The sequence below is a fragment of the Dermacentor albipictus genome, chromosome 5, assembly GCF_038994185.2.
Source record: "Dermacentor albipictus isolate Rhodes 1998 colony chromosome 5, USDA_Dalb.pri_finalv2, whole genome shotgun sequence".
Classification (NCBI taxonomy): Eukaryota; Metazoa; Arthropoda; class Arachnida; order Ixodida; family Ixodidae; genus Dermacentor; species Dermacentor albipictus.
This window is the reverse complement of record NC_091825.1, coordinates 159,475,085-159,485,175: the sequence shown is the minus strand read 5'-3', so window position 1 is coordinate 159,485,175 and position 10,091 is coordinate 159,475,085. Positions and strand designations below refer to the sequence as shown.

The 10,091-nt window shown below is 47.0% G+C and overlaps 1 long non-coding RNA gene across 1 annotated transcript in view; it reads right to left on the bottom strand.

Moving 5' to 3' along the window:
* Positions 1-7,034: 7,034 nt before the first annotated feature.
* Positions 7,035-10,091, bottom strand: part of LOC135916657 (uncharacterized) — a 124,065-nt gene continuing 121,008 nt past the window's right edge. The window contains exon 3 of the long non-coding RNA XR_010569017.1: positions 7,035-7,164. This is a non-coding gene — a long non-coding RNA (uncharacterized lncRNA). The remainder of the gene's footprint in view (positions 7,165-10,091) is intronic.

Genomic DNA, 10,091 nt, shown 5'->3' with positions numbered 1-10,091 from the left:
TCCTAGAGATGAAAAAACGGGCAAGATATATCTAGGGCTTGACGTGTAACTGGGAAGCTAGAATCGGCCATTCGGATGCAGAACAGCATTCCTTTTTGATAATCTAAACTTGCTTCAAAAGATTAACCTAAAGCGTGATGTGCAAGACCCTAAATTTGAATCCTTCATTAGTTTCCAAAAGCAGCATTTAAGTACAAGCACACTTTATTTTTAATTGTTTCTGGAATATACGCGCGATTATTTAGTAGGATACCTAGGATACATATAATTATTATCCATAATGTTAACTACGATATTCGTAATTTTAAAGTGCGCGACTTTCATTTATAGACTTATGCACAAGAAACACTAGCCGACCTATCAAAACTTATTACATTTACATGACAACGTATCGCACAGGTCAAGTGAAGCGAACTACACCTCCGACCTTTGTGCATTTGAAGACGGGTGTTCAGAGATTTACGGCCTGCCGCGTGTTACTTTGCCTTTGGAGAAGCAAACAAAAACGACCGATAGAAGGCGGTGGCGCAACCGAGCGTCTTTCATAGCTCCCCAATTCGCCACTCACAGAAATGAATCTAAATGAGCAGCGCGATCAGAGACTAACAATCTTGACAGCAGTGAATGGGCAAAGGAATCTCCGATCCTGAGATTGCCGTTCGAAGTAGCTAGCCAAAGCGAGTAGAGGTTGTGAAAGGTGAGTGATGGGACGAACATTTAGGCAATAAACAGAGAGATGGGCTGAGTCTTTGGTTGCAAATTATCACTGCGTCGTCGATGCCCACGAATATGAGAATGTTGTGCGCACGTGACTGTTTGTTGAGCCTGGTTTGAGGCTAATTTCTTCTAAGTTACCTTATGTGTCGGAGCTAAGATTGACTGCTTTTGGTGGAAAGCATGAAAGTAAACAAATATGCGAGCACAGTTTTTCTGCATGATCCATACTGACACATTGATGCTTGAGTTGCGCAAATAATTGCAACCTCTTACACGGGCTTCTATGCAGAATACGTACCATGATATTTAAGTCAACTAATGCACTAACGCAAGATTATAAGAATAAATTACTGAGGAATTAGCTCAAGGCCTCCATTTATGTCCTTTGTTGCCAGCATCAGCATCAGATCAAAAGCGAGACTTGTCCTTTAAGCAAATGACTTCTAAGCGCATGATTGCTACCTCGTTCACACTGACTTGTTTTTTTTTCTGCAGTGATGTGGGTGCAGTTTGACCACATTTAGAGTGCACAGTACTAGCCTATCTAATCGCAAATATATGAATGAGACATACATGTCTTCTGCAGTAACGCCATACACGAAGGAAGAATTTTATAAAATAGAAGGATGGATGTGCTCGCCTGAGCACTCCTTGCTGCGACTTTGGATTCAGTGATGTCGCCAACATCGAGTACCAACAAATTCTGCATTATTTATTTTCTCTAGCATTTTCTCTCGCCCCGAAGGAAAACGTCCGGATCAGTCTTTAATAAAGTTTATTCTCTCGCTCTCTCCGGCATTGGCTGCAAACAACACGTACTTCTGACCGCTAGTTGACACAGGCGAATATAGAAAATCCAAACGTGGTATAAAACTACGTAAACCACAGAATTCCCCAACTATGAAAAAGCTCAGCTCGATAGAGCCAGCTGTTTCGCTGGAAACGCCGGAAGGAACCTGCACTCCTTCATACGCAACATTATGTACTGTACCGATGAGCTTGTGGATTACGCGCTGCGCTTGAACGTTTCTTTGAAAGGGCACGTCATTTCGTGCTATATACGATGAACCGTATCAACCACACACGCTGCGTTCCTACGGAAACTTCGGAGTGCTGCTTTTGGCCAATCCAAATTTTTTTCATTTCTTTGTCCCCCATGGCCAACTTTTCTCAATTCGTTTGCAAGGGCACGTTGGAATGTTCCCACTTTCTGGCGTCATTCCTGAGATTGTTTTCACGTGAGCGTGTTTTATGCCGGCGTCCACTATCAACTTCCTGTGACGGATGTGAAGTTGCCGCGAACGCGTCAAATATGCTCTCTCTTGACAGGGTGGCGCTACCATCTATAGGAGCGGTGAAGCGAAGTACTGTATCATAAAACTAACGAGTTCCGACAGTAAGCACTTCGGTAGTCTCATCGTAGCGGTACTCCAGCGTGGCGTAGCCTGGTGTAGATAGTGCAGGCCTACTGCTGAATTGACGACGCTGTCTCCACACCTGGTTTGTTTTCGCGTCTTATTAGCCTGTGAAGCCTCGCCGCCTACTAAGCTCAGCTTCAACACGCATCAGTAGTGCTCACACGCCGCCTACTGCTTCACTTGCGATGGCACGAACTAAGGACTAACTCGCGCAGAAAGGCAACAACGTCGACGAGCGAATCTCGCTTTGGTCTGGAGACACCCCTAGAACGCGACGCGGAGTACACACGCTTCGCATGAACTCCAGAGGTGTAATTTTTCCATATTCCTAGAAAAGGACCATGACATCGAGTGCCTGAAGGTATTCCCCACCCGAGGACACCAAGGTTTCGAAGATCCGGCCATCGGCTGGCCCGGGGCGGCCAGTTTCCATGTCGACGAATCGCCGCCCCACGAACGCTAAAGAGGAACACGGCTCCAGCGGCACGGTATCGGCGGTGGCCGTAGGCCCAACCTCGACACCTTCGACGCGGGTAACACCCGGAACTATTGGAGCCATCCCAACGGCCACCGGACTCCGGTGTGGACTACGTCGAAGTAGCAGGTAAGGAAATTTCACCAGGAAATCTCACAGTAGAAGCAGGCTCCATGGCTCGCGAGCCACCGACATTCTAGCAAGAGAGCCCTCGGCCAGCTAAGCCTAACGGCAAAAACTACGACCTAGGAAGACGCCGGCACCCGAGCAACGAGTCGGAAGCCACATCACAGACAAAAGTTGTGTCGGCAGGCCGCCTTCCCGCAAGAAGACATAAAGACCTTCCTGAAACCTCGAGAGGGCCTTAATTTTACTAAGTTCAGCGCCGCGGGGCTATGCGATGGACTCGTCCGAGCCACCGGCCTCACGGCTTAAGAAACGACAGAAGATATCCCCCGTACCAACCCGGAGAAGAACATAGTCATTGCAAGCAAGTCCAGCATGGCCCGGGCAATGAAATACTACTGCATATTGGAACTTACTGAAGTGGGTAGAACCTACGAGGTCAGTGCCTACGAAGCATCGCCTGAAGGCACAACCAAGGAGGTGATCCGCAACGTTCCAGACTACGATTCAGAAATAGGCCCATCACCCGAAGCCTAGTATACAACAAAAACCCAACCATTCTCCAAGCAAGAAGGATGGGCAAGACAAATTCATTGGTCATAGTTTTCGAAGGTGAAAAGGTTCCCAGTTACGTCTATTACCGCGGTGCGGAGTACAGATTCTACGTGCACAATAAGAAACACGAAATATGATCTGCCTGCGGCATGGTGGGGCACCGCATGGACGTCTGCCCAGCGCGCGAAAACAAGACATGCTCCTCCCGCGGTGAGACAAATCTGCAAGAAGCACTCCAGTGCGATCGTACATGCGCTCCGTGTGGAAGAAGCCGCTGTATACGGGAGACAAAAAATGCAAAAACCACTTCCAGATGGCATGTCTCCTTCTGAAAATACAGTGAGCGAAAGAACAAAGGCAGAATGGCGCCGGCCAACGCGTCAGCCATCTAAACGCGACAACGATGCCTGCGCTTCAACGCCGGGGCTCTGGCGAGGGAGAAGAAAAGGGAGGAAGGACGAGAGATCATTCGAACTCCTTGCCCCGCCTGCCGCTGCACGAAACAGGTAACAGAGACACTGCGGGGTAAACGCCAGCAGCTACACGGCTCAAGTTCCAGGTGAGTATAACGCAACCCTACCACGCAAGACCGGCGGCAATCACAGTCGGCGTCACGTGGGATACATCACTCAAGATCGGCGTCCCGGGGCAGTGAGCATCGACCCTCAGGAGGCACCGGGCAAGGAAACAAGGTGAGCTGGGCTAGCGCGGTCTCTAGTACTGCTCTGCTTAATATTCACACGGTAGATTCCCCCACCTCTCCGGATGAAGGAAGCCACCAGGCAAAAATCACTAAACTCAGGAAGATGACATAAATTGTGATCGCCGAGAACAACGCCCTCAAAGCAGAGATTACTAAGCTCAAAAGCCCATGCGTGGGTACGGAGCCTCCCCAGCAGCGCAGCCTCCTGTTCTCGCATAACACTAACATAGCTCCATGTGCAGAACGCTTGAGGCAAGATCTGAAGTGAAGGCACGACAACGATGGTGGACGAAGAAGGAACACCGTCGTTGTCGCACCATGACTTCACATCATGTTTAACCAACCTGCCCAACTATCCGTCCTAGCTTCAGGCAATGCACAGACCGGCCCTTCTGAGGACCCAATTAACGAGGACATGGAATCTGAATCCCTTTCGTTAAACGCAAGGCGGAAGGTTCGACTGCCACCACACCACGACCACCCAAAAAGCAAGGGTCACCGAATTTGTAAACATGTAACAGCTAGAGGAGAAGCAAAACGAATGTAGCAAAACGCTCTCCGAAAGTCTCACCGAGAAATTCAAAGCCCAACTCACCAAATTTGCGGAAAATATAGGCAAGCAACTCACCGCGCTTAACTCCAGAACACGAGTGCTAGAGGCAGCACTACCACGGTTAGACAACGGAGGTGGGTGCGCCGGTCCGATAAAATCGATCAAACGCTATAAGAGACCCACCTCCTCAGACAGAGCTAGAACCGGCTCGGAGAACGCACGATTAAAAAACTATGGCACCGATTAAGCCAAAATACGTAATCTGGCAGTGGGATTACCGCGGGTTCCGCCCCAAAGGGGACAACCTTCAGCAATTCATCGACAATAAAATAGCAGGAGAGGCGCCAGACGTCATATGATTGTAGGAAACTGGAGGCTTGGGCAAACTATCGGGATACAAACAATATTACGGGGGAACGAGCCGGAATCGGACGATAGAAATGCCTCATTTGCGACTCTCATTCGACGTAGCATACCGGCCATACGTAACGACACCGGCGTGGCGACCGTGGACCACGTCCTCGCGGAAATAATATCGAGCAACAAAATGACTCAGGGAAGCTTTTTCATCTTGAACGTATAGAGCAGTCCGAGGAAACAATACAGGTTCGCGAACCTCTTCCGCAAAGCATTCAACATTGCCAAGCATCAAACACTATCAGGGGATTTCAACTCACACCGCCCTACCTGGGGGTACAACAGGAATCGACCAAAGGGCGGAATCTCTGGCTGGATTCCCAGCACGAGGGGTGCCCCTGATCACCGACCCGGCGCACCCCACCAGGATAGGCAACAGCGTGAGCGCGGACACCACAACGGACCTAGCATTCAGCAAGAACACTCGACATGGCGCCGTATGGCTAAATACGCAAAAGAATCTAGGAACTGACCATCACATAGTCGCCACAAAATTCAAAGCAGGTCCACGCAAACCGAAGGGAGGGACGCAAATAAAAATAGAGCGGTACGTTTTCGGGGCGCTTAGAGAAGCCAAAAGGAACTCGCACGACGGCAGCGCAGAAACACGTGAAATCGAGGACATCGAATTGTGAGACGAACAGTTTCACACATGCATGGCGAAAGCCACAAGGACCATTCCACAGGAGGCTGGAATGCAACAGGCCGACGCCAAGCTTCTACACATGTGCGAAGCGAAGGCTTGCAGAAATGGCTTGGGAAACAAAAGCTCAACCACGCACTCCGCAGCCGGTTAACAATCCTCAGCAAACAAATCAAAGATTACACCCCTCAGCTGTCACGGCAAAACTGTCACAACACCTGCGATGGCATGAAAACACAGATAGACCTGACAAAAGCCTGGAATATCCTTAGATATTTCATAGACCCAACTGTCACCAACATTGAACAAAGGCACCACTTAAGCGAAATTCTGCACATCTTCCAAAGCACGGAAGACGCACTAATCAAAGAAATCTGTGACCTATACATCGGGACAAATCCGAATAAGGAACTTAAACCATAAGCGGGAGCTGCAAACGCAACGGCCAGCCTCCCGCTCACGACGGCGGAGGTGAGGGGAGCCGTACAGGATCTCCTTACCGAAGCCGGGAAAAAATATTTCAGTTGGAGAACTTGAGACCAATCTCGCTTACTTCGTGCCTGGGAAAGCTAAAGGAGCAAGAAGTGTTGAACAGACTCAACAGGTACATGGATGAGAAGGGGCTTTTTCATCATACTATGATTGGATTTCTATCCAAGCTGTCGACTCAGGACGTGTTACTGAGGCTGAAACACCCCTTTAGCGACGGACACGACTGCTCTCCTCTAGACACCAGGGCAATACTGGGCTGGATTTCACTAAAGCCTTTGACAAAGTGAGGCACGAAGCGGTGCAGAAAAACCTAGGAAAACTAGGCGTGGGCCCTCGAACCAACGACTACGTGATATCCTTTTTGACGAAACGGACGGCCGTCCTAATGATAGGGGGATTGAGCTTGTCGAGTTGGAGTTGGGGAGCAGGAGCACGCCGCAAGGCTCGGCCCTTTCGTATTTACTCTTTACCCTGTAGCCTACAATCGTTGTTACCCAGGACAGTATGCAGCCGAATGCAAAATTTGCAAAGTCAGGGCAGACCTTCAGCACGTGGTTTGGTCATGCCCCCTCAAACGTAATCACGTCCAACAGAAAGAACATTCCTTAGAAATCAGGTCTGCGGTGTAGTGCGAAACCGCACAGCTAAGCTCCGATACGGAAGTGCAAGTCCGACTCGTCCGGATGGCTGAAGACGCCGCCGGGGCCCAAGGACTCCTGGCTGCCGCCTAAAGGGGGAAGAAGATAGAAGAGGATCTCCCACCTCTTCCCCATCCCTTGACCCCATCCCGGGTACAAAATAAAGTTGTTCTCTCTCTCTCGCTCGCTTTGATCCGGTGAGCAGGACGCCTTCGCGTGCTGGCGGTGCCAGAGACACTGTGCCAGAGAAAGAAATAACTATTTTTTTTTACGCCAGCTTCCGACGCTCACCTGTGGTCTACTCGCAATCCATGGAGCCGAGCGCGTCGCATTTCAACTGGGTTCCCAAGACGCTACGGAGCCGGACCAACATGCTCGCAACTTCCTCGACTTGACTCGCCAGCAGGACGCCGCGCGTCAAGGAAACCTGCAACATGGTCGCCGACCCTAAAATCATCCGCCTTTCGCCGCAGTGGACCGTGAGTTAACGAAGCAAAGATGCAACAGCTTCTGTGAAGACACTACGCTTCACTTACGTTTTGCTACCGATTCCTATCAAAAAGGGGTCAATTTATTACATATTTGTCTTGCATGAGTGGGCGTATGCCCTCGGGAAGAGAATACTGATTTGGATGTCCTTCTAACTTTACTTCCATGGCAGAAAAATGTTATTGGGCCTAAAAGAATAAAAAGAAGTTGCCTTCCTGCGCCACCGAAGTGCGCCTAATAAAAATAACTAAAATAAATCTTAAAGAAAAAGAAAAATTCACTTACGATTACCATACTCCCTAATACGAAATTTTAACGCAGCTCTATACGTGAAAGAACTGTGTGTGCCAATATTGCTTTCAGAGTAATATCAATAATGCTTTCAGAATTACTTTATGATTGCATACAGTAGTCACTTCATGACGTCCACTTAGCAATACTCGAGACCACCGGCGAGCAGCAAACGGAATATCGATATGCTCGAAGCTTATATCCTGTGTCAGTGTCTGTCACTTTGAAATAGAAATTGCCACCATCCTGCGCCCTGATGCGGGTGCATCTGCCACACCATGACTGCTAGTTCCCGAGCAAACGGGAACAGATTATTGAGACAAAAATAACCTCAATTATTTTCGTTAAATTTTGGTATCGTCAAAATTGCCTTGATAAACAAGTTTTCTCGGAAATCGAAAGCTAAAATTATGAAGGCAAGTATAAAAGCAAGACAGCGGCTGCTGTTAAGCCAGCATGTGCTGAGACTACTTTACTTTTTGCCGTTGAAGCTGTGTTGTTAAGGCTTATTTAGCTTAATATTCATCTTTTTTTATCACGGTATACCTACATCACCTATAAGGATTATTTTAGATGGATGAGGGGGGGGGGGCACAATAGAGGGGTTCACAATGGAAAAATGTTCTGTATCAAAAGTATACATCAGTAAATGCAACATCGGTTAAGCACTGAAATTCAGAATAGTGGAAGATAAACTAAGAATGAGTACAATAGATTCTAGAGCAACAAAAATGTAAAAACAGTGCACACAGTAATGTATGTACAGAAAAAAGTAAACGAAAATTAAGGGAATGTGTCTCTCAATAGATTTTCAATATTAGACGTTGCCATAACTTCATTAGGGAGCTCATTCCCATCGTTAATCGTTTTTGGAAAAAATGAATACTTAAACACAATGGTACGCCACTGATAAGGTCTAATTTCGTAAGCATGGTCTCTCCTAGATGAAAAGTAATGTGGCTCCTTAATGAAAAATGTTTTGTCAATACCAGTTTTACTTTTGTATATATTGTAAAGGAATTTCAATCTTAGGATTTCCCGGCGTGAAGAGAGAGTTTTCCAACGTAATACTTCGTGATGCACAGCTAGCACATCATTCATCAATATCACTAGGATCTGTGACTGTACATAGCAGATGTTTCGTTTCTAGCAGATAATGCAAAGACAACTTTGAATGCATTTTACTTGTTTTATTAGACTGGGAAGAATTCGTGGAAAGGACGTGATAAATGTCGTAGTTTCCTTCAGTTGAACGCATTCCTAGGATTCTGTGTTGGACTGGCTCATTAGGATTTTTTGAGAGCATGCTCAAAGCTTTTGTGGCTTGAAAGAGGACACCACATTCTCAATACGTCGTTTCATTCGTCGCCAAACAAGCGAAATGGCTACGCTTTTGCTCACTAATCTGCGCAGTGTTGTGGGAGCTAAAGTTAGCGTCAGCCTATCGGGGAGCGAAATAACAAGTTATTCGCAATACACTGACGGCGCTGGAATCATATTATTAGACTGCGTACGTGTATGTTGTCAGTCTAAATAGCCCACCGACACACACACACACACACATTATATATATATATATATATATATATATATATATATATATATATATATATATTATAACCGGCGCCTAAAGAGAGGCGTTGATGAATGATTATGTGTTGGATATCCATACAATATGTACAAGTACCGAAGTTCTGGCTCGATAACATTCAAGTCCAATATTATTACGTTGCCTATGGGATGCTATAAGACATGCATATTCAAAAGGAAAATATATAGGCTGACAAAGTAATTATCAAGAATTCTATCAATTGTTCATTGACTTCTGTATACTTATTTATTTTTATGGTTAGCTTTTGGTTGTTACGCGCAGAGTCCTGAAATTCGTCTCATTGTTCGGTGGCATCAGCTCTAGACACCACATCACTGCACGCACTTAGAGCAGCGGAATATGCAGAGAATGAGTCCGATGCATTGTGGCGCATTGCACCGGGGTGATCTCTTTTGGAGCGCATTTCATATATACGGAACGGCTCCGTCTCCTGCTCGCTGGTCTTATGAATGATGCGCAACATCTGCCTATGACTGGCGCCTTCCAGTTCGACATTCGTTCGAGAAAGGGTGGGCTGTTAAAGCGGACTACAAGAATGTACATTTGCTCACCTTAAACATAACAAAATAAAGCAGCTCAAACCACACTTTCAAGCTTTGTGCTTCCTGTCAAATGCACGAGGTCTTCTGTTTGCTTTCCAACCTTGAGGCTATTCCGCCTCCTCTAAAGTAGACCCTTCCACCTACTTCTCTCTACGCTTTCGAACGTTCTATTCCTTCAATAGCATTCCGATTGTCCCACATGGTATAGAACGGAGACGATATAGCTTTGTTCCTGCCGGCAATTATTCTTTTTTTTATCCTTGTTCGCTAACGCAGAACATTCCTGGTGTTTCTTCGGGCACAAATGCCCTCCGCCTAACCTTTCCTGCTTCATTTAGAGGTCGATTTCGCTCTGCCATTAGCTATGTCTCTCGAATTTCCTTTGCTATTTCCAGCTTTGTCTTAAGCTTCGCCTATCTG